This window comes from Nomascus leucogenys, chromosome 5 (genome assembly GCF_006542625.1).
Source record: "Nomascus leucogenys isolate Asia chromosome 5, Asia_NLE_v1, whole genome shotgun sequence".
NCBI classification, from domain to species: domain Eukaryota; kingdom Metazoa; phylum Chordata; class Mammalia; order Primates; family Hylobatidae; genus Nomascus; species Nomascus leucogenys.
Window position 1 is genome coordinate 77,044,269 of NC_044385.1, and position 25,902 is coordinate 77,070,170.

General features: G+C 37.4%; 1 long non-coding RNA gene across 1 annotated transcript in view; it reads right to left on the reverse strand.

Moving 5' to 3' along the window:
* Nucleotides 1-21,100: 21,100 nt before the first annotated feature.
* The window catches only part of LOC105739855, a 28,648-nt gene continuing 23,846 nt past the window's right edge, over nt 21,101-25,902 (reverse strand). Inside the window, exon 3 of the long non-coding RNA XR_001115844.2 lies at nt 21,101-21,372. This is a non-coding gene — a long non-coding RNA (uncharacterized LOC105739855). The remainder of the gene's footprint in view (nt 21,373-25,902) is intronic.

Below are 25,902 nucleotides of genomic sequence, written 5' to 3' on the forward strand. Positions count from 1 at the left end.
AGGAATGAGATCATGTCCTTTGGGACACAAATGGAGTTGGAAGCCATTATCCTCAGCAAACTAATGCAGGAACAGAAAGCTAAACACCACATGTTCTCATTTATAAGTGGGAGCTGAATGATGAGAACCCATGGACACATGGCAGGGAACAACACACATTAGGGCCTGTCAGGGGGTAAGGGGTGGGAGAGCATCAGGAAGAATAGCTAACACATGCTGGGCTTAATACCTAGGTGATGGGATGATCCAGAAAACCACCATGGCACACATTTACCTATGTAACTAACCTGCACATCCTGCACATGTACCCCTGAACTTAAAATAAAAGCTGAAAAAAATATTTAATTTGAACTCAGGTGATCTGTTTACATATAATTATACAATGTAAAAAGATGGAAGGAAGTTTGTCAAATGATGGCATTTGACAATAACATAATTGAACACTTTAAATTTTAATGTTATACATTGCAACATTATCTTATAAAATAAAAACTACAATAATCTATAAAATACCTTGAGCTGATGGTTTTGTGTTTATGTGACACATATGTCTTTAATTTAATACTGTGAAGAAAAAGTGGTTTCTGTATATTAACAATGAACAATCTGAAAAGAAAATTAAGGAAACAATTTTGCTTATAGTAGCATCAAAATAAATAACACATTTAGGAATAAACCTAAACAAAAATGTGAAAGACTCATACACTAAAAATTATAAAACATTGCTGAAAGAAATTAAGAAGATGTGAATAAATTGAAAGATACCTCATGTTCATGGACTGGAAGACCCAATATTGTTAATATGTCCATACCACCCAAAGTGATTACAGATTTAATGCAATTTCTATCAATTTTTTTTTAGAAACAGAAAAATTTATCCTAAAATCCATATGGGATCTCAAGGTACCCTGAATAGCCAAAACGATTTGGAAAAAGAACAAAGTTGGAGGATCCATACTTTCTGATTTCAAAATATATTACAAAACTACAGTAATCAAAACAGTGTCATACTGGGATAAAGAAAGATATACAGACAAATGGAACAGAGGTGAGAACTCAGAAATAAACCCTCACATATATGGTCAAGTGATCTTCAACAAGGATACCAACACCACTTAAGAGAGAAGAGCAGCCTCTTCAACAAATAGTGTTGGGAAAATTGAACAGCCACATGCAAAAGAATAAAGTTGGACCCTTCTCTTATACCATACACAAAAGCTAGCTCAAAATGGATTAAAGACCAAATGAAAAACCCAAAACTATAAAACCCCTAGAAGAAAACCTAGGGGAAAAGCTCCATGACATTGGACTTGGCAATGATTTCTTGAATACAACACCAGTAGCACAGGCAAAAAAAGATAAAATAGACAAATGGGATTATATCAAATTTAAACAATTCTTGTTCATCAAAGGAAACAATCAACAGAGTGACAAGGCAACCTACAGAATGGAAGAAAATATTTGCAAATCATATATATGATAAGGGGTTAATATCCAGTGTACATAAAAACTTCTACAACTCAACCACAAAAAATCAAATGAACCAATTAAAAAATAGGCAAATGAATTAAATAAGCCTTTCTGCAAAGAGATACAAATGGTCAACAAGCGTATGAAAAGTTGCTCAATGTTACTAATTATCAGAGAAATGCAAATCAAAACTACAATGAGATATTACCTCACACTCTTAGGATGATTACTCTAAAAAAAAATAATAAACATAAAATATCAAGTGTTGATGAGGAGGTGGAGAAATTGGAACCTTTATGCACAGTTGGTCAGATTGTAAAATTGTGCAGCTGCTATGGAAAACAGTATAGAGGTTCCTCAAAATATTAAAAATAAAACTACCATATGATCCAGCAATTCCACTTCTGGATATACATCCAAATAATTTGAAGTCAGTATATTGAAGAGATATTTGTACATTCATGTTCAGAGCAGCATGATTCTCTATAAGAGCTATAAGCAACACAAATGTCCATTGACAGGAATGGATAAACAAAATGTGGTAAATTCATAAAATGGAATATTATTCAGCCTTAAAAAGTAAGAAAGTTCTGTCACGTGCTGCAACATAGATGAACCATGAGGACATTATGCTAAGTAAAATAAGCCAGTTAACAAAAAGACAAATACTGTGATTCTGCTTACATGAGGTATCTAAAGTAGTCAAATTCATAGAGACAGAAAGCGGAATGGTGGTTACCAGGGGCTGGAAGCAAAAGAAAATGAGGATTTTTTTTTTAGTGGGCATAGAGTTTCAGTTTTGTGAGATAAAGTTCTGGAGATCTGTTTCACGACAATGTGAATGTACTTAATGTCACTTAAAAATGGTTAAGATGCGCTGGGCATAGTGGCTTATGCCTGTAATCCCAGCACTTTGGGAGGCTGAGGCAGGCAGATCATTTGAGATCAGGAGTTCAAGACCAGCCTGGCCAACATGGCAAAACTCCATCTCTACTAAAAATACAAAAATTAGCTGAGCGGGGTGGCGCACGCCTGTAATCCCAGCTACTTGGGAGGCTGAGACAGGAGAATCACTTGAACCCAGGAGGCAGAGGTTGCAGTGAGCAGAGATGGCGCCACTGCACTCCAGCCTGGGCAACACAGTGAGACTCCATCTCAAAAAAAAAAAAAAAAGGTTAAGATGTTAAATTTTATGTTATGTGTTTTTTCACAACAATAATAATAATAAAACCTCCCCTCAAAAAAACAAAAAGTAGAATAGGGAGAAGCAATTTTTTTATCAAATTATATATCACTCATAACATTCAAAAGAAGATAAGCTGAATACAAGTAAATTTTCTTTGGTGCATTAAGAGCTACTGTTGAAGAATTAACTTTGACACAATTTCCTTTGTGGGAAAGTTTGTGTTTGGCATCATTTTGAGGCAGTATATGATGATTGACAAATACTGTCAGAGCACTTCCTATGCACTTCAGGTGCTAATGAAAACAACAGCTGCAGGGCCTTTTAACAGCCCCAGGAACTTTGAAAGTATCACGGGCGTATGGCACAAATTTCAGCTTCAGGGATGTTGATTTTATTGCATGTTGGATCTGTAGGGATATGAGGTGTGTTTAGTTACAAAATTTTAGTTACAGTTTAAAATTTTAATAGGTCTTTGCGGTTTTAAAGATGTGGTGTGGCTAAGTATTTTGCTTAAGATAGAATGTTGGGCATTATATAGCTTAAAGAGGTATCAGAGAAAAGTAATAGTCATTGCTAAAAGAAGAAAAAGACATAGGTGTATGTGGCAAAGAAATGATGTAGAATAGAGAGACTTACTGTACTCTAAGCTGCCCTGTGAGTGTAATAAGGCAAATAGCTAACATGTGTAGAGACCAGCTGTGAGCCATCTCCCTTACTCCTCATGGCACAGCAGCAGCCCTAGGAAACAGAAAGACAAGAGGATCCATTGAGAAGCAATTGATTTGGGTACAAAAAGCCCATCCTTTTGACAACAAGCCTGTATTTCATATACAAATACAGGCATGGGTATATCTAGGCATGCTGTGTGTATTTGTTGTCAGTACAGTTGTCCCTCTGTATCATTAGGGGCTTCGTTCCAGAACGTCCGCGTATGCCAAAATCCAAGGATACTCAAGTCCTGCAGGGGCCCTGCAGAATCCAAGAATAGGAAAAGCCAGCCCTCTTTATATACTTGGGAATACTGTATTTTTGATCCAGGTTTGGTTGAAAAATCCACACATGGCCGGGTGCAGTGGCTCACACTTGTAATCCCAACACTTTGGGAGGCTGAGGCGGGCCGATCATTTGAGGTCAGGAGTTCGAGACCAGCCTGGCCAACATGGTGAAACCCCATTTCTACTAAAAATACAAAAATTAGCTGGACGTGGTGGCAGGCGCCTATAATCCCAGCTACTCAGGAGGCTGAGTCAGGAGAATTGCTTGAATATGGGAGGCAGAGGCTGACGTGAGCCAAGATCACACCACTGCACTCCAGCCTGAGCAGCAGAGTGAGACTTCAAAAAAATAATAATAATAAATAAATAAGAAAAGGAAAAGAAAGAAAACTCCGCGCATAAGTGAACCTATGCAGTTCAAACTCATGTTGCTCAAGAGTCAGCTTTATATTATGTGAATGCCAAACTATTAATTGGTTTAAGCCTTGGTCATTTGATAATTTATTTTGTTAAGCTCATTTTCTTTAGCCTCATCTACATAATTAGAGGGATGAACAAATAATTTAGAGTATATCATACTAAGAAATACACTGAAACCATTAAAAAGAACAATCTAAGTACAGCAGGTCCTCAAATAACGTCATTTTGTTCAACATTGTTTTGTTAACATGCTGATGAGAAAAAAGAAATCACTTCCTGGCTGGGACCACTGACCATGTGGAGTTTGCACATTCTCCCCATGTCTGCATGGGTTTTCTCTGGGTACTCCAGTCTCCTCTCACCTCCCAAAGAGCTGCGCATTGGGTGAATTGGCGTGTCTGAAGTGTCCTGGTCTGGGTGAGTGTGGGTGTATGAGAGAGCATCCTGCAGTGGGATGGTGTCCTGTCCAGGGCTGGTTCCTGCCTTGACCCTGCGCTACCTGGAGAGGCTCCAGCCAGTCTGGACCGTAAAATGGAATAAGCAGGTAAATAATGCAATTAGCTTGCTTTTATTAATCTTTCTTAAATGTACATATCGTTTACCTTTATTTCAAATTTTAATACTGAAAGTGTTTTGGTCTTTATTTAGAAGTTTGGTGGGTTTTGTGACCAGAAATATGCCATAGAAACTTAACTCTTATTTATATCAATCAGCCTCTGGTAAAATTAGTTTCATTACACATTGGTTTCCTTAAAGTCACAGGCAGTTTCTAAGAATCTATCCATGATGTTAAGTGAGGACTTACCATACTGACATGGAAAAATAGTCTAGACATAATGTATTTTTTAAAAGTCACAGAACTTGTATACAATGATTTCAATTATATTTTTTAAGTTGTACAAGAAGATAGTTACCAATTGCTACTGCTGGTAATAGTAGAGGAGTAAACAGAGTGGGTCACGTGAACCCACCCTTCAAATAACATTTATAAAAACTGGGTAAAATAAAATAAAAATATTTTAAGACAGTGAATCTGTCTTAAAACTGGATCTGACTGAAGTTGCAGGAGAGTTTAAGTACAAAAACCTGCAATTAGAAGGGGCAAAATGAGTTTGTGGCTTTCTGGCCCAAGGGCATGGCCCAATCCCTGTGTCTACGGCTACAGAAAATTGTGGAGGAAAACCACATCTTTATTAGTTAAAGGTGCCAGAGATAAGAGTTGAGGGATGGAAAAGCAGCTGGAAATTTAAAGGGACAATGCTGGCAGGGAAAGAGTAAGGGAAAAAGTGAAACACAAGTTCTGAACATAAACTCTGCTCAAATCCCTGACTAACAGCCAAACTCCAAAGGCATGAAGGAGACCCTAGTGGTCCACCAAATAAGCATGCAGAAAGAAGTCTGGTCCTGAAAGACAAAATTACATGAGGCCAGATCTATGGCTTTGCTGCCTCTTCTTTTATTTTCTTTTTTCTTTTCTTTTCCTTTTTCTTTTCCTTTTTTTCTTCTCTTCTCTTTTCTTTTCCTTTCTTCCTTCCTGCTTCTTTCTTTTTCTTTCCTTCTTTCTTTCCTTCTTCCTTTTTCTTTCTGCCTCCTTCCTTTCTTCCTTCCTTCCTTCCCTCTGTCCCTTCTCCCTTCCCTTTCCTTTTCTTTTCTTTTCTTTTCTTTCTCTAAGCATATTCCCAACCATGCAACAACTTGGGCTGCAGGAAGGTGAATCATTATGGCCCTGAAAAATAAAGAACACAATAAAGAATAAAGAACAGCAGAGCAGCTGGAAACTAGGGGGATGGCTAGAAACAAAGAAACCACTGAGAGGGTGAGCCCCATCTATGCCCAAAGACGTTACTGACTGACAAATAATGCAGTGGCAAGTCCAGAGAGCAGCAAAGGAGAACCCTGAGATCTGAGCACAATCTCAGGAGCGCATGTGAAAGAGGAAAGTTAGCAGCTGGAATTCACACACATCAACTGTCTCATAGAATAAAAACCTATCATCCTCAGAAGAACATTGCAAAATCCAGTTACCACAATGTATTAAATACAATGTCCAGTCTCTAAACAAAAAATACTAAACATGCACAGAAACAGAAAAGTGTGACCATACTAAGAAAATAAAGGCAGTCCACAGAATTTGACTCCAAGCTGGTTCAGATGTTGGAATTAGCAAACGAAGTCTACAAACAGCAATTACAAAGAGATTTAAAGTTCTAAAGGAAAATATGGTATCAGTGAATAATAGAATAGGGTATCTCTACATAGAAATGAACACTCTAAAAAATAGAATTTCTAGACGTAAAAACTACAAAAGCTGAAACTTAAATTTAACTGATGGGCTTAATGACAGATTGGAAACTGTAGGGGGGAAGTGGATAAATAGAACCCACCCAAGCCAAAACAAGCAGAAAAAACGCTGAAGAAAAATGAACAGTGTTTCAATGAAATACACTATATTAGTGGTCTAAAACAAACTATCATCATATCAGTAAATACAGAAAAGGCATCTGACAAAATCTTACACCTATTTCTGATAAAAACAAAGACAAAAAAACTTGCTGGAAATTAGGAATAGAAAGAAACTTTCTCAGGTGGACAAAGTGCCTTTATGAAAAACTTATAGCTACACCATACTAATGGTAAAGGTTGCTTTTTCCCCTAAGGTTGGAAACAAGGCAAGGATGTCCACTATCATCACTTCTATTCAACGTTATTCTAGGAGATTCTAATCAGTGTAATAAGTCAAGAAAAATAAATAAAAGGTATACAGATTGGAAAGGAAGATGTGAAACTATCTTTATTTGCATACAACATGACCATTTATGTAGAAAATTGAATGAAAATCTACAAAAAAAATCACTAGGACTAATAAATAAGTACAGCATATTCACAGGATAGAAGTCAATACCCAAAATCAATTTTTTTTTACTATATTGGCAACAAACAATTAGAAATTGAAACTGTAAAAGAAGTGTCATTTACAATACATCAAAAAGCAAGAAATAATTAGGGATAAATTTGACAAAAGATGTGCAAGACCTGTACACTGAAAATGACAAAACATTACTGAAAGAAATTAAAGAAGCCCCAAATCGATGGAGAGATATGCTGTGTTCATTGATCAAAGGCATCAAATATTGTCAAGATGTCAATTTTTTCCTAACTGAATAAATGGATTCGACACAACCTTATTCAAAATGTCAGCAGGCTTTTCTTGCATAATTGACAAGCGGGCAATAAAACTCATATGGAAATGCACATGACCTATAACTTCCAAAATGGCTTTGAAGAAGGGCAAAGTTGATATCAAGACTTTTTATATGTCATAATCAAGGCAACTTCAACCCCTATGTCATTCTGTAGCAAAGAAATTAATATGAGATATATCATACCCTTAAAAGTAAATAATCTATAACCTATATACAGCTTCTAGGAAGATAGGTAAGTATTCTTAGAACTACAAAAACACTAATCATACTAACAAAAATATTGAAAATTGGACTTTATGAAAATTATCATAATTATTATTATTTTGTTATTCAAGAGCCATCATTGAGAAAATGAATAGGCAAGTCACAAACTGTTGAACATATCTACAGTACATATCTGATGAAGTATTTATGATATATACAAATTAATAATTTTAAAATATCATTTTTTAAATGGGCAAAAAACTTGACAAAACAAGACATATGAACAGCCAACAAGCACAGGAATGGTAGGTGAATTTCACTTGTCATCTGGAAAATGCAAATTAAAACCACAATGTGATATAATTTTACAGCAACTAGAATGATTTTAAAAAATGAAAAAACTGACAACAAATGTAGAGAGAATATGAGTAGTTGAAAGTCTTATACATTGCTGGTGGGTGTGTAAAAAAATGGTGAAAGCAATTTAGAGAAATGTTTGGGAGTTTCTTATAAAATTAAACATATATATCCCTTATGACTCAACAATTACATTTCTAGGTACTCCCCAAGAGAAATGCAAACATATGTTAACAAAGAACTTGCAAAAGAATATTCCTAGCATTCTTATTTACAAAAGCCAAAAATTGGAAAAACACCTATCAATCCACGAAGAGAATGATTAAACAAACTATCATATATTCACGTAATAGAATACTTCTCGAAACTTTTTTTTTTACTACTGATAACTGCAAAAATATGCTTGAATCTTGCAATCAGATATTAATCTGATTGCAGCAAATGAACAACAAAAAAGAGTATTTACTGTAGGTTTCAAAATTTGGGCTCCTATGACCTTCATTATGCTGTTATACTCATGAATATGTTACATTATGTGGCAAAAGGGACTCTGTGGGTGTAATTATGCTTACTCATCAGTTGACCTTAAGATAGGGAGATTATTCAGGATTTTCCTAGTAGAACCAATTAATCACAGGAAATCTTAAAAGCAGAGACCGAAGGGGAAGGCAGAGGAATTCAGAGCTTGAGAAGAACTCAGACTAGCTTGAGGAAAGAGGGGTCCGAGTGGAAAGGATGAGAAGAAAAGGAATTCTGTTGACAATCAGTGCTTGAAAGAAAACCAGATGAGATTCTTAGCTCAGCCAGCACCTTCATTTTGGCCTCGTGAAACCCTGAACAGAGAATTCAGCCATGCTCTGCTGGATTTCTGACCTACGGAAATGTAAGATAATAAATGGCTGTTGTTGGCCGGGCGCGGAGGATCACGCCTGTAATCCCAGCACTTTGGGAGGCCGAGGCGGGTGTATCATGAGGTCAGGAGATCAAGACCATCCTGGCTAACACGGTGAAACCCCGTCTCTACTAAAAATACAAAAAATTAGCCGTGCGTGGTGGTGGGTGCCTGTAATCCCAGCTACTCGGGAGGCTGAGGCAGGAGAACGGCATGAACCCGGGAGGCGGAGGTTGCAGTGAGCCAAGATCATGCCACTGCACTCCAGCCTGGGCGACAGAGGGAGACTCCGTCTCAAAAATAAATAAATAAATAAATAAATATGAAAAGAAAACAAATGGCTGTTGTTTTAAGCCTAAGTTTGTGGCAATTGGTTATGCAAAAATAGGTAACTAACGCACTGTATTTTTCCACTTATTTAAATTACTAGAAGAGATAAAACTCTATGATGATAGAAGTTAGAAAGTAGTTGCCTCCCAAAGAAGAAAACCAAGTAAAAGAAGGAAATTTCTGAGGTAATCGAAATGCTCTGTATATTGTTTTACATGGTGATTAACCTGGTTTTATACAGTTGTCAAAAACTCATTAAACTTTATATCTTCATTAAAACACACACACACACACACACACGAGACACCACAATACACCCACAAGAATGGCTAAAATAAAAAAGACTGACAATAAATGTTGACATGGATGAAGAGAAACTCAAACTTTCATGCAGTGCTAGTGAGAGATTAGAATGATAAAACCAGTGTGGAGAAGTGCTTGGCAATTTTTTATAAAGGTAAATATACATTCCCACCATAACTCAGCAACTTCACTCATAGGAATTTATCTAAGAAAAACAAAAACTTAGGTCCATAAAAAAACATGCAGCAATGTTCATGGCAGCCTTGTCCATAATGGCCTCAAACGGAAAATAACCTGATATCCATCATTAGGAGAATGGGTAAGCAAATTGTAGGATATCCATACAGTTAAATACAACTCAGTGGTAAAAAGGAATGATACCCAGAGCAACAGAGATGAAACTGTAAAATATCATATTCAGCAAAATAATACCCCCCAACACAAAAATACATACTGCTGATTCAGTTTATTTAAGTCAATAAACAATAAAACCTAACTACATGGTGACAGAAATCAGAAACTCAGTTGCCTCTGGGTTTAGGAGGTAGGTAATTAATTGAAAAGGGACACAAAGGAAATTTCTGAGGTGATGAAAGCATATTTTGGTTTTGGTGGTAAAAAGAAAAAAGTGTTCAGTGATATCTGGGAAAGCATGGTGAGGAAGACTTTATTCAGAGCCACAAAGATAATATCAGTATTTATAGCACTAAATAATTGTTGAAACTTATTAGACTGAATACATAACTCCTGTGAATTATGTAGTCTGTAAATCGCCTCATTAAAAAATGAAAACAAAAATCCTAAGAATGTAGGAATAGTATATACTTAGACATCCTTTACTCTAGTTGATGCACTTAATTGTTGAGTGCCTACTATGCCCCCGGCCCTTGCTGAGCCCTCAAACTGAAAGACCATTTGGGTTTGACATTCTCTGTCCTATCTTAACAGATGTGCTTCAGACCAGACATAGTCCTTTTAATGATAAACTTCATCCTTTCAAACACGTCTTCTGGCCAGGCGTGGTGGCTCATGCCTGTAATCCCAGCAGTTTGGGAGGCCAAGGCGGGCAGATCACCTGAGGTCAGGAGTTCGAGACCATCCTGGCCAACATGGTGAAACCCCACCTCCACTAAAAATACAAAAATTAGCTGGGTGTGGTAGTGTGTGCCTGTAATCTCAGCTACTCGGGAGGCTGAGACAGGAGAATCGCTTGAACCTGGGAGGCGAGGTTACCATGAGCCAAGATTGTGCCACTGCACTCCAGCCGGGCAACAGAGCTAGACTCCATCTCAAAAAAAAAAAAAAAAAAAAAAAGTAAAAAAAAGTAAAAATAAATAAATAAATGAATATAAATAAACAAGTCTTTATGACATTGATTGTAGTTACATATTATAAATATACATTGAACCTGAAACATTTGTATTTCCAACAACTACAGTTTGAAACAAACTATAGCTTCTTTTTGCAGGAAATGGAAAATTGTGTATCTAAGGTATGGTTTTATTGAGAATACTGAGCCCACTCAAACTTTATGGGGTTGAAAGCTTTGAATTAAGCTAAGGGAAGATAGGTTTAAATTTCTGTTTCACTTTTTCTCTTCCAGCAGCATTTGTCTACTATGGATCATTTATTCACTGCTTCTGTACTTCCTGATATTATCCTAGATAAGTTTTAAATATTTTATGTTAGTGATTCTAAAGATTTAAAAGTTTTACAGAGAGAGAGAGTAGAGGAATTGTTATAGAGATAGAAAGCTTGAAAATTCCATTTTGCCTTTGCAGAGCATTTTGCTTCAAGATTTAAAGCAGGGTACAGTTTACAAAGGGAGAAATACAAATGACCAATAAATATGACAGAAGTTAAACCATTCTAATAATAAAGAAAAATAAATTAAGAATTAAATGCCATGTTTTTACCTCTCAAATTATCAAAGACTTTTAAAAGTGGCATTATCCAGATTTGGCTGGGGTATAGCATAGATTGCTGGTGGAAATGTAAACTGGCACTATTTTTGGAAGAGCAATATGGTCATAGGCATCAATAGCCTTTACACGCAGGCAGCTCTTTCTTTGCATGATGCCATGTTTTTCAGAAACTCAATGATATCAGAACTGTGAAAAATGAAGAGTGTCTGTATTGCTTTAGATCCAAAAATTCTACCTCTAGAAATCTATTTTGAGAAAACAAATAGGGATGCATAAAAAGATTAACATATATGTATATTTATTGGGGCATTGTTTATAATTTTCAAAATAATCTACATATCTAGCCATAAGGAATCAGTTAAGTAAATTATGGTGTTTTCATATAGTGGAAACTATATTCCATATGCTCCCATAAAAATCATGTTTTCAAACAATAAGTAAAGACATTTGGAAATGCTCATTCTATAATCTTCAATAAAAATCATGATACAAAAATTACATACAGAATGATCTCAATTTTATGTGCATCTGTACAGTCATGTTCCCAAGCGCATACACACGTAACTAATTTAAGTTAAGTAAACATGTTAAGAAGGCTCTTCCTGAGTGATGAGATTATGAGTAATCTGTAATTTTTCTTAAAGGTTTCCATACTTTGTTAAAGAAAAAATTATTTGATGATAATTGTTAAAGCACAGTAAGGCAGACTTTATTCAGGAGCATTGTGAAGGTACAGGAACCATGGCAACACAGTCTTGCAGTGAGACAGAGAGACTGTGCTCAATTCCAAATATGGCATGGGCAAGTGGGAATTTATAGCCAAGCAGCAGGGTGGGGGTCAGTGGACGGAAAATTACCAGGAGGAAATATCAGGGGTAAGGGGAGTTCTGGCTAACCCAATTTAATGTGATTTTTGCTGAAGACAGGCCAGGGTGATCAGACATCACCTGAGGTGGGTAGGGGAATGGTATAGGATGAGGAACCCGATCAAATATCAATGGTGATCAGATATTGAGGATGGGACCACTTGCTAAACCAACTGAGCAGGGCTCTTTTCTAAAACTGGATTTTACAAGGAAGTGCCCAGATGGGCCTAGGGGAGGTTTCAGGAGACTGACTAAAGTTTATCCAATCAGAGAATCTTTGTCAACTTCCCCAATCTTTGTTATAAAACTGGATTTTTTTAATATTTAAGTTCTTACAAGAAATACATTGATATGTTTTATAGCACATTTTTAAAATCTGGAACTATATAAAGGAAAATGTGAAGTTCTTGTACAGAAGTGATCATCCAAACCATTTGTTACATATTTTCATATGTATAACAGTATATTTCCATTTTGTAAAAATGACTTCATTGAAATATAACCTACAATACAGTACAATAATCTACATCCATCTTAAGTGTATAATTTCATGAGTTTGGCAGATGTACATTCCAGTAAACCTTCATCATAATCCAAGCAGAACCCTCCCATTACCCCCAAAAGTGTGTTCATGCCCCATTGCAGTCCAATGCTCCCTCCTCTAATAAATTTTTTGTTACTATAGATTAATTTTTTCTAGAAATTTATACAAATGGAATTATACAGTACATACATATATAGTCTTTTCTATCTAGCTTCTTTTACTCATCGTTATAGTTTTGAGATTCATTCATATGGTTTTTATATATATATTATATTATAATATATAAAATATTTATATATAATATTATTATATAATATATTTTTTTTTTTTTTTTTTTTTTTTTTTTTTTTTTTTTTTTTTTTTTTTTTTTTTTTTATATATATATTATATATATATATGTATATATATATGTATATATATAAAATATATAATATATAATATATATTATATATATTATATATTATATATATATATACACACACATAAATTGTTCCCTTCTTTTTATTGCTGAATTGTATTTAATTGTATGGCCACACCGGATAACCCACATTCTGTTTATCCATTTACTTGCTGAAACATTTGGCTTATTTCTAGTTCTTTACTATTGTGAACAAATCTGCTATGATCGTTTGTCTATAAGTATTTGTGTAGACAGATGTTTTCATTTTTGGGGGCATAAACACCTAGGAGTGTGTAATAGTCTAGGCTTTCCAGAGGAACAGAAGCAATAGGAGATGCAGATTGAGTATATCTAGTCTGAAAATCCAAAATCTGAAATGCTCCAAAATGCAAAACTTTATGAACACTGACGTAATGCGCAAAGGTCACGCTCAAAGGAAATACTTATTGGACCTTGTGGGGTGTGTGTGTGTGTGCGCGTGTGCATGCGCATGCATGAGCGCATGTGCAGGCTAATTTCTTACAGTAAACATATGTACATAAATATAAAATATATAGATATGTGTGTATGTATGTACATATATATTAATATTTACTATAAGGAATTGGCTCCTGTGATTATTGGGGCTGAGAAGTTCAAGATCTGCAGTTGCCAAGCTGGAAACTTAGGAGAGCCAAGGGTGTAAGTTCTAATCTGAGAAGACCCATGTCCACGTTTGAAGATAGGCAGAGAAAGAATTCTTTATTACTCAGCTTTTAATTCTATTCAGACCTCCAACAAATCGAATGGGGCTCACCCATACTGGGGACAGCAATCTGCTTTACTCGGTCTACAGATTCAAATATTATTCTCATCCAGAAACACCCTCACAGGCACACTCAAAATAATACCTTGCCAAATACCTGGACGACCCAAGATCTGGTCAGCTTAACACATAAAATTAACCATCACAGAGTAGAATGGATGGGTCAGGTGGTAGGTGTATGTTTGCCTTTTTAAGAAACTATAAAAATGTTTCCAAAGCATGTGGACAATTTTACATTCCCACCAGTAGCATATGAGAGGTGTATTTCCTACACATTTTCCCAACACCTGATATAGTCAGTCTTTTTAATTTTAGTCATTCTAATAAGTGTGGAGTGTTATCTCATTGTGGTTTTAATTTGCATTTTCCTGACAAATAATGATGTTGAGCACATCTTCCTGTATTTGTTTGCTATCTGTGTATGTCCTTTGGTAAAGTGTCTCTTCAGATTTTTTGCCTGATTTTTAATTGTGTTGTTTCTTTTCTTATTATTGAGTTTTAAAAGTTCTTTACATATTTGGGCTATAAATTCTTTATCATATACAGGCTTTAGAAATATTTTCTGCCAGTTTGCAGCTTCTCATTTCATTCTCTTAATTGTGTCTCTCCAAGAACAGAAGTTTTAGATTTTGATGTAGTTCAATTTGTTTTTTTTTTTTTATGGACTATGCTTTTGTAGTTGCATCTCGGAAATTTTTGCCTAACCCAATGTAACAAAAATGTTCTCCTATGTTTTGTCTAGAAGTTTTATAGATTAACTTTTTTTTTTTTTTTTTTTGAGACGGAGTCTTGCTCTGTTGCCCAGGCTGGAGTGCAGTGGCACCATCTCGGCTCACTGCAAGCTCCGCCTCCCAGGTTCACACCATTCTCCTGCCTCAGCCTCCCGAGTAGCTGGGACTGCAGGTGTCCACCACCACGCCTGACTAATTTTTTTTTTTTTTCTGTATTTTTAGTAGTGATGGGGTTTCACCATGTTAGCCAGGATGGTCTCCATCTCCTGACCTCGTGATCCACTGCCTCGGCCTCCTAAAGAGCTGGGATTACAGGCGTGAGCCACCGCGCCCGGCCTAGATTTACATTTTACATTTATATATGAGATTCATTGTTAGTTAATTGTTGCATATGAAGCAAGGTACAGATCAAAGTTGGGGGTTTTTTGTATATAGATATGTAAATGTTCCAGCACCATTGTTGCAAAACTATCCTTTCTCTACTGAGTTGCCTTGGCACTGTCAAAAATTAGTTGTCCATATATGTGAAAGTCTATTACTGGACTGTCTTCTGGACCTAATGTCTGTGTCATTATCTCTTTGTCTATCTTTGTGCCAATATCAAACTGTCTTGATTATTGAAGCCTTGCACTTTGAAATCAGGTCGTCTTAGTCCTCCAACTTTGTTCTTTTTCAAAATGAATTTGCCTATTTTAGATGCTTTTCATTCCTATGAACTTTAGAATTAGCTTGTCATTTCCTACAAAAACAAACAAACAAAAAGCCTGTTGGGATTTTGATTTGGACTGCGATGAATCTATCATCAATTTGGAGACAACCGATGTCTTAATAATATTAAATCTTTCACCCATGAACATGGTATTGGTAACTATTTCTCTATCATCTATCTATAAACATTGTTAAAATAATCGAACACTGCTGATACATATACACGTTTTGTTGTATGCTGACCATTTCATGTAGAAACAACGATAGCGACTGAGGCAAATAATACTGATGCCTATAAAATGGCAAAGCCCTAGTTCTGTCAGTCCCCTGTGATTGGAGACAGGGCCCATCTGATGTCTGTGTGATTGGGCTGGGTCTGAGCTTTGTTGAAGCTTATTGGAATTCAGTTCATGACTGGTTTTAACATCTGAAAAGTAGGATCAGTACTTTTCTCTCAGTGTATCTTGGAATCCTAGAGACAGTAAGACTCTGGAAAGTTCTCCAAGCTTCACATAGCCCAGCCCCCAACTTTCCAAACTGTGGGAGTTCTCTTTATGCCTTACAGCCCAGCCACCAACTTCTTGGGTTGCTGGGGCCTTTTCTTTGCCTAAACTCTACCTCCACATCTCAGAGCCTTAAGATAGCTCTTCCTCCAGCATTCAATAGGTGGCTACAATATACTCAGTAAAGACCTTGTGTAGGGAGGGTGGGTGTGGGTGTGGGGGTGAGGTGGGTGGATAGGGTTGAGGGGATTGGAGAGTTGAAAGGGTTTTGGGGAGCATCTATTTCTCTCAGTTCTCCTACTTTGCCTCTGGCTACTGCAGGCTGCCGCCTTGCATTTGGTGAAAGCCCCGTGCTTTTTAGGAGGGGATTTCTTTCAGCTTTCCTGCCTTACCCCCAGTGTATAATGGGGACTGCCTTGCAATGGATGAACTTCACATGCCTTGGAGAATCCCTCTCGCTTCTCATGCCTTGCTTCCTGTGCTCAGTGGGCTACTTTCTTGTACTTTGGGAAGACCTGGTGTACCTGGGGAGGGTATTTCTCAGTTCTTCTACCCTGGCACCAGCTTTCAGTGTACGACTCCTGTCCACTCAATGGAGGCTGGGTGGGTACAGACTAGTTCTATTCCTGGGGTACCTTGTGATTCTACTCTGTTACGCCAACCCATATACAATCATCCAAAATTTGTTTAAAGATAGGCTGGTTTCTCCCTTCCTCTTCTGTGCTCCTTCCAACATGTCCCTAGGGACAAAAGCAGCTGTGGGACTCTTCTCTCTAGGAAGAGCTTGATCCTTTTGGAAATGTAGTTAATTTGAGGGATTTTTTTTTTTTTTTGGCTCCTGGGTTCTCTGATGAGTGTGAAACATGCAAATGAAAGCAACAACAAATAACACTGTCATTTGTAGTGCTTCTGGCCTGTTCTCATGGTTAGAGTAAGAGTGATAGACTCCTGCAACTTTCTGCATCTTATAAAAGAGTGGAGGCTTGTCCCCTCATTGGGTTTTGTACATTGTCCTTGGGCTATAGGTTGTACCTTTCACTAAGGTACCTTAAATAAACATACACACACATTCGTTTTTTAAAAATGGCTAAGTCAAGCCTCTAAATTCAACATCCAAACTCCATGTGAAGGAGTTTCAACTTTCTTTGGTTTTCAAAAATCCCCCCTAAGATCCTCCATATTTGTGATGGAATTTACATAAAACATTTATTCAAAAAAAAGTTACTGAATACCTAGTATGCACTAAGGGCTGTTTCAGGACCTAGAGATGCAAGATAACAGTGCCATGGAGCTAACCTTCTAGTGGACTTCTGGAAAAATTAAAGGATTGTGACTTAGCTGTGAGTGCCAGTCACATATGCAAGTTCACCACAGTCAACCTTTTGAAACAGTCATTTCAGGAGTTAAATTATAAGGAAAATTATTCCAGACCTTTGCTGCAATAAACAATGCTTCTAAGTTCTATGGAGATGTGTAGCCAGTGGGGAGCTGTCTGACTACATCAGTTTATAGACTTCTTTCAGCAAAATCAGAGATCCACATGGAAAACCAAGTATTCAGGAGCCTCTGTGTATATTACAGCATGCCCTGGGGCCTCAAGCTAACGAGGGGATTGCAGTCTTCTTTATGTGTAATTTTTTTCATCTGTGACAGATTTAATGTGGATAATAATGCTTACTTAATAAGCAATCCAGTATAATTTAACAGAAGTTACTAATGTAAGTTCAAATGAGTTTTCATTTACAATTTTAAGAACACCATGTGTATGACAGGAAAACAGTAGGTGAAGAGCTGATCTAAAAAGCAAAAATGGTAACATCCTGAATTATGCTATAGAATACATTTCTTTTGGTTAAGCAGCTGAGACTATGAAAAGTGGAAAATGCATTTCATGGTAGATATACTTTAGGTATAATACTAAGAATTTAAACCAAAGGATTGTACCATTCACCTGACATATCATAAGACATGAAATCATGTTTACTTACATACTTTTAGTTTATCCATTAAAAAAAGAGTCAGCAAACTTTCTCCAAAGGTCCAGGTTGTAAATAGTTTAGGCTTTGCAGACTATAGTTTCTTTTTTTTTTTTTTTTTTTTTTTTGAGACAGAGTCTCGCTCTGTCGCCCAGGCTGGAGTGCAGTGGCGCAATCTCGGCTCACTGCAAGCTCCGCCTCCCGGGTTCACGCCATTCTCCTGCCTCAGCCTCTCCGAGTAGCTGGGACTACAGGCGCCCGCCACCACGCCCGGCTAATTTTTTTTAGTAGAGACAGGGTTTCACCGTGGTCTCGATCTGCTGACCTCGTGATCCGCCTGCCTCGGCCTCCCAAAGTGCTGGGATTACAAGCGTGAGCCACCGCGGCGACTATAGTTTCTGTTGCAACTACTCTATTGTAGCATGAAAGCAGCCAGAGACAGTAAGTAAATAAATGGGCAAGGCTGTGTTCTAATAAAACTTTATTTACAAAATTAGGCAGTAGACCAGATTTGGCCTGTGCACTGTAGTTTATCAACCCCTAGACCATCCTGGCTAACATGGTGAAATCCCGTCTCTACTAAAAATACAAAAATTAGCCAGGTGTGGTGGCAGGCACACATAGTCCCAGCTACTCAGGAGGCTGAGGCAGAAGAATCGCTTGAACCCGGGAGGCAGAGGTTGCAGTGAGCCGAGATCATGCCACTGCACTCCAGCCTGGCGACAGAGTGAGACTCTGTCTCAAAAAATAACTAACTAACTAACTAACTAAATAATAATAATAAAAATAAAATGTCATATTGGTGTTGTAATTACATTCTCCAGAAGAAATTACAGGTTATGTACAAAATGTATTGATCCATGACTGGCTACAGGCAGAATGGGTGGCTGTCTGTGTGTTATGACTCTATTAAAATATTACTGTATTATGGAAGTATTTCTAGACCTGTATGATGGAATTTTTTAGTGTGTATGATATCAATACATAATAACCCTGTGCCTGAGGGTGATTAGGGAGATAGATTCTCAATAGACTCTGATGTAGTAGGTTTCTTCTGAGTGGGGAAGAACTGATTAGATTAAGATCACTTTAAAGCTATAGTCAAGCTTGTCCAACCCATGGCCTGCAGGCTGCATGCAGCCCAGGATGGCTTTGGATGTGGCCCAACACAAATTCATAAACTTTCTTAAAACATTATGAGATGTTTTTGCAATTTTTTTTTTAGCTCATCAGCTATCATTAGTGTTAGTGTATTTTATGTGTGGCGCAAGAAAATTATTCTTCTTCCAGTGTAGCCCAGGGAAGCCAAAAGATTGGACACCCCTGCTGTAGATGCTTTCAACACCATTCATTCATTCAACCAGCACAGATGTTGTTCACATCATGCTGGGAACTGGGGGTACAAAGAGAAATAGAAAATAATGTATTTCCCCAGTGGCTCACAGTCTAGTGACAGAAAATGATGAAAACAAATAATTAGAAGAATGTAATAAATTCCGTAGTAAAAGCATGAACAAGGCACGCTGGTGTATGTTAAGGGAAGCTCTTAACTTTGCCTGCAGATACTAAGGAAGACTTTGTAGAGAAGATGACATTGCATTGGACTTTAAAGACTAAATGTTTGCCAGGCAAACAAATGGGGAAGATAATGCCAGGAAAACAGGCAATTTTATATTAGTTTCTTCACTTTCTTCTCACTCCTTGTTATCTGGCTTCTCCATCTCCACAACTTTACTAACTCTTTTCTCCTGAAAGACGCCAATCCATAAGTACTTCTAGGCTGCATTTTCTCCTTGGCTATTCTGCCTCACTTCACATTGCTAACCACTATCTCTTCCTCTTTCCTTCTTTTGATTTCTTTTTAACAGATTCATGCTTTTGAATGATCATTCAGCTTGCAGAGTGGAGGACAGATGGTAAAAGGGAGACTGGCCAGGATTTTAATGTGTTGATCAAAGTAAGAAATGATGAGGGCCTGACGCAAAACTTGGAGTGCTAATTGAGAGGGAGCACAGATTCTGGAGTTATTAAGCAAACTGGCTCCAGTGAATAGGGCCCATGAAATGAGAAGCTGGGGACAGGGGTGTGGGAAGGAAGGGTAAGGGTCATGTCTGATCCCACCAGATGTGCTGTGGGCTTGGTGTCTTAGAGCAGGGGTCCACAAACCCTTAGGCTATGGACAAGTACCACCGGTCCATGGCCTGTTAGGAACCAGACTGCACAGCAGGAGGTGAGTGGCAGGTGAGTGAACATTACCACCTGAGTTCTGCCTCCAGTCAGATCAAGGGCAGCATTAAATTCTCAGAGGAGCATGAACCCTATTGTGAACTGCTCATGTGAGGGGTCTAGGTTGTGCTCTCCATCTAATACCTGATGATCTAATCTGACATGGAACAGTTTCATCCCAAAACCGCCGCCCCCCCCACCCAATCCATGAAAAAATTGTTTTCCGCGAAACAGGTCCCTGGTGCCAAAAAGGCTGGGGACTGCCTTGACAAAGTAATTGACTCGCTTCTTAGAGATGCTTTCACTCACTAACATAAAACAGATTCAAGGATAATTTTTCTCACATTTTAAAAGTATTATTTTTAAAGTTAAAATACATATAACAAAAAAAAGAACCACCTTAACCATTTTTAAATGTACAGTTCAGTGACATTAAGTACATTTACATTGCTGTGCACCAATCATGACCATCCATTTCCAGAACTTTTTCATCTTGCAAAACTGTAACTCTGTACCTACTAAACAATAACTATCATTTTCCCCTACCCCTGCTCCTGGCAACCACCATTCTACTTTCTGTCTCAATGATTTCATTACTGTAGTTACCTCATATAAGTGGATACTATAGTATTTGCCCTTTTGTGACTGGTCTAGTTCACTTAGCATAATGTCCTTAAGGCTCACCCATGTTGTAGCATGTGTCATAATTTCCTTTCTAAGGCTGAATAATATTCCATTGTATAAACATACTACCTTTTGTTTATTCATTCATCTATTGATGGATACTTGGGTTGCTTCCACCATTTGGTTATTAATTTTACTCACTTTTAAAGCTTAAAATAACATCTGTAAAATGCTTATACTATTTCAAACTGAAAATACGTGCAACTTCTTAAATTTTTTGAAGTATGAATTATTTTTTCATTAATTAATTATGTTAACAGTATAGAAAAAGAGAAAAGTGCCAAAAGTTGATATCAACCAGCACAAATTTTTCAAAATCCTGTTACTCTTCTTATTAACATTCTAATTATTCTTTTTGTCATTTTTTCTGCCTTTCGCTTTCTTGACTATTATGATCCAGTTAAGAGATTGGCTGTTACATATAATAGTCAAAATTTGTTATGATTATGATTTTATATACTCAGTCCTTGCTTTGTTTTACTTGAATCTTTGCCAAATTCCATGCTCACCATTACTTCTTGCATCCCAGTTCTTTCATTTTGTAATTTTCTTCTTCCATAAGTACATCCTTTAGTAGTTCTTTCAGTGAGGAGCTAGTCAATTTCCCAGACTTTATTTCTTTGAAGGTCTATTTTGCCTTTACTCTTGAACAAAAAAAAAGATCATAGCTAGACATATAGTGAAACTTCAGAACACCAAAGACAAGTCTAGAAACTTAACAACTTTAATATATACACATGTGGTATATGACAGAAGCAGCATTAGAAATTAGTAGTCTTGGCCAAGTGTGGTGGCTCACACCTGTAACTTCGGCACTTCAGGAGGCCAAGGCAGGCAGATTACTTGAGGCCAGGAGTTCAAGACCAGCCTGGCCAATATGGGGAAATCCTGTCTCTACTAAAAATTACAAAAATTAGTTGAGTGTGGTGGTGCATGCCTAGAATCCCAGCTACTTGGGAGGCTGAGGCAGGAGAATTGCTAGAACCCAGGAGGCGGAGTTTGCAGTGAGCCCAGATTGCACCACTGAACACCAACCTGGGTGACAGAGCAAGACTCTGTCTCAAAAAAAAAAAGAAAAGAAAAGAAATTAGTAGTCTTGGATAAATGGGCTATTCAGATAGATAAAAGACCTAAATGTAAAAAAAAAAAAAAAGCAATATTGTAAAAGTTCTGAAGAAAGAAAATAATATCTTTATGACATTGGAGTGGGGAAGTACTTATTACATAAGATTTTAAGACATAAACCACAAAAAGAAAATGAAGGCCGGGCGCGGTGGCTCATGCTTGTAATCCCAGCACTTTGGGAGGCCGAGGCAGGCGGATCATGAGGTCAGGAAATCGAGACCACGGTGAAACCCCGTCTCTACTAAAAATACAAAAAAAAATTAGCCGGGCGTGGTGGCGGGCGCCTGTAGTCCCAGCTACTCAGAGAGGCTGAGGCAGGAGAATGCATGAACCCAGGAGGCGGAGCTCTCAGTGAGCCGAGATCGCGCCACTGCACTCCAGCCTGGGTGACAGAGCGAGATTCCATCTCAAAAAAAAAAAAGAAAATGAACTTGAATATCTTAAAATTTAAAGCATGCCTCTGTACAATAAATGAAATCATATAGTAAAAAAGCAAGATACAAACTAGTATATTTGCATATTACATAGCACATACAATTATTAGTATATAAATAATTCCAACAAATTAATGAGAAAATGTAATAACCTAATTTTTTAAATGAGCAAATAATGTGAGTAGGCAATTTATAGGAGAAACTTGAATAACCAATAAACGTGAAAAATTGGTTAATCTCATTAGCTGTCAGATAAATTAAAACTAAAACAACATTAAGTTGACACTTTACACTCATTGACATGGCAAAGAAAACATTTCAATGTCACAACACAGAATATTGGTGAGAATGTGGGAGAAGAAGAGCTCTTAAAAATCATTACTAAAGAGTAAATTTCTATAATCACTTTGGCAAACAATTTAGCATCACTTAATAAAGATGATAACACACATAACATACAATCTAGGTTGTTCCACTTCTAGTTACAGATCCTGGGGAATGTCTCCAGTGTGTGTAAAATGGAAATAGACACAGGCATTCATTGTACCACTTTTGTAAGTATGTAAAAAGACTAACAACCTAACTTGATGAGTGACTAGATAAATAAAGTATGGCTTACCATAGAATAGAATACCATGTAGCAGTTAGAATAAGGGTACTAGATACAAGTCAACATGGAAAAATCCTTAGAAAATGATCTGTGTTAAAAGCAAGTTGCAGAATGCCACTGCTCAGATTCCCTAGGAAACAGACCCTGTGACCATGAGAAGCATACAGAAAGTTTATTAGGGAGTGTCTTCAGGATTAACACCTGCAAGAAGCTGGGCACAGTGGCTCATGTCTGTAATCCCAGCACCTTAAGAGGCTGAGGTGGGTGAATAGCTTGAGCCCAGAAGTTTGAGATAAGCCTGGCAACACTGTGCAACCACATCTCTACAAAAAATTTAAAACTAGCCATTGCATGGTGGCAAACGCTTGTGGTCCCAGCTACTTGGGAAGTTGAGGTGGGAGGATTGCTTGAGCCTGAGAGGTGGAGGTTGCAGTAAGTCGAGATTGCACCAGTACACTCCAGCCTAGGTGACAGAGAAAGACCTTGTCTCAACAACAACAACAAAACAAAACAACAAGAACAACAACAAAACAAAACCCTGCAAGGAGTGAGGAAAGCCAGACTGGCAGAGGGAGAAGTTAAACCACAGTGCAGTTGCAGCAGAGGCTTCAGTCAAGCCTGTGGGGAGCTCTGGAGCTGGGATCTCCCTTTAGAGTAGCCCTGAGTTGAGGAAAGAAGGCCAGATCTTCCTATTGAAGAAGGGATAGGAATTGTTTATTTACTAATAACTGTACGTGCTATGCAAATATACTAGTTTGTATCTTGCTTTTTCACTATATAATTTCATTTATTGTGCAGAGGTATTTTTTAAATTTTAAGATATTCAAGTTCATTTTCATTTTGTGATTTATATTTTAAAATCTTATTTAATAAATACTTCCCTACTCCAATGTCATAAATGCCCTATCCCCTCTCCCAGCCAACGGTCAGTGGATGCTCGTAGGGAGGGTGTGTGACTTTGGGCAAGGCTTATGGCCAAAGGGAATTCTTGGTGAGAGATTCAACTGGAAGCTATTCTAAGCTTACATCTCCAAATGAGGGAGCAAGTGCCTTGTCCTGAAGATCTGGTGGGCCACACCACAGTGTCTACCACCCAGAATGATCTGATTAGTATTAATACAATATTTGTGTCATTTTATAAACACACAAAAAGCAATATGCTAGTTATGTATATATAAATACACTAAAAACTGCAAACACTTGCATGGGAATTATACATCAATTTCACCATCATGGGTACTAATGAGGGAAAATGGAGGTAGAGACGGAGGTAGGGATGAGGTATCTGAGGCTTCAGTCATTCCTTTAATATTTATTCCAAGAAAGATGGGAGGAGGGGAGAGAGAATGAGAGAGAGTCAAAACAAACATGACAAAATGTAAAAATCAGTTCAATATTACGATACGGTGAAGATAGGAATATGTGATTATTTTTGTACTTTTCTATGTCTGAATACTTAATTATTTAACCCTAAAAGAAAATATTAGAGAATATGTCTCAGAGAAATAAGAACTTGAGAGTCATTTTTTTTTTTTTTGAGACGGAGTCTCGCTCTGTCACCCAGGCTGGAGTGCAGTGGCGCAATCTCGGCTCACTGCAAGCTCTGCCTCCCAGGTTCACGCCATTCTCCTGCCTCACCCTGTCCGAGTAGCTGGGACTACAGGTGCCCGCCACCACGCCCGGCTAATTTTTTGTATTTTTAGTAGAGACGGGGTTTCACCATGGTCGCGATCTCCTGACCTCGTGATCCGCCCGCCTTAGCCTCCCAAAGTGCTGGGATTACAAGCGTGAGCCACCGCGCCCGGCCTTTGAGAGTCATTTTGTTAGGCCTTAAGTGGTCATTGGGAGAGCAGAGATTGACATTCTGTGAATAGGTCTCAGGGTCTTAACTGTAAAATAAATTAGATTATTTTAAGACTACCTCCAATTTGAAAGAAAGACTTTCAATTTTATGAATGTTTTGATAAAATCAGAGCTGTTGATCAATGAAAGCTTTAATTCTGTGAAGAGTGAAATAGTCCTCCAATTGGATCAGCTCTTTAGTTATTACAATCAAGTGTCAACTTTGTTCTTAGCTGTACCTAAGGCATATAGACCACTTTCAGCAAGCACTCACTAGATTGACCAGCTATTATAAACTAGGCACTGTTCTAGGCACTTGAGATAAGACAGAAAACAAAACAGATTTTTAAAAAATTCTACTTAAAAGAATGAAAAGACAAGTCACAAAGTGGAAGACAATATTTACAAAACACATCTTATAGAGGTCTTATATCGAAAATATGCAGAGAACTCTTAAAACAGCATTAAGAAAGCAAATGATGCAACTTAAAAATGGGCAAAAGATCAAAACAGAAACTTCACTAAAGGTGGTGAGGATGTGGAGCAGCAGGAACTCTTATTCATTGCTGGTAGGAGTGCAAAATGGTACAGCCACTTTGGAAAGCAGTCTAGCAGTTTCTTACAAGCTAAGTGTAGTCTTACCACACAATCCAGCAATTACACTCTTTGGTGTCTATCCAAATGAGCTGAAAATGTGTGTCCACAAAAAACCCTGCACACAAATGTTGATAGCAGCTTTATTCATCACTACCAAAACTTAGAGGCAACCAAGATGGCTTCAGTAGGTGAATGAATAACTAAATTGTGATATATCCAGACAATACAATATTATGTGGTAAAGAAAAGAAATTAGCTGTCAAGCCACAAAAAGAGGTGGAGGAAATTTAAAGGCATATTGCTAAGTGAAAGAAGCCTGTTTGAAAAGACAACATGCTGTATGATTCCAACTGTAAGACATTCTAGAAAAGGCAAAACTATAGAGACAGTGAAAAGATCAGAAGTTGCCAGTGGTTCAGGGATGGAGGGAGGAGGGATGAATAGGTGGAGCTTAGGGGATTTTTTAGGATTATCTATGTGATCCTGTAATATGGATACACGACATTATACATTTGTCAAAACCCGTAAGACTGTACGAAACAAAGAGTAAACTTATGTGAATAATA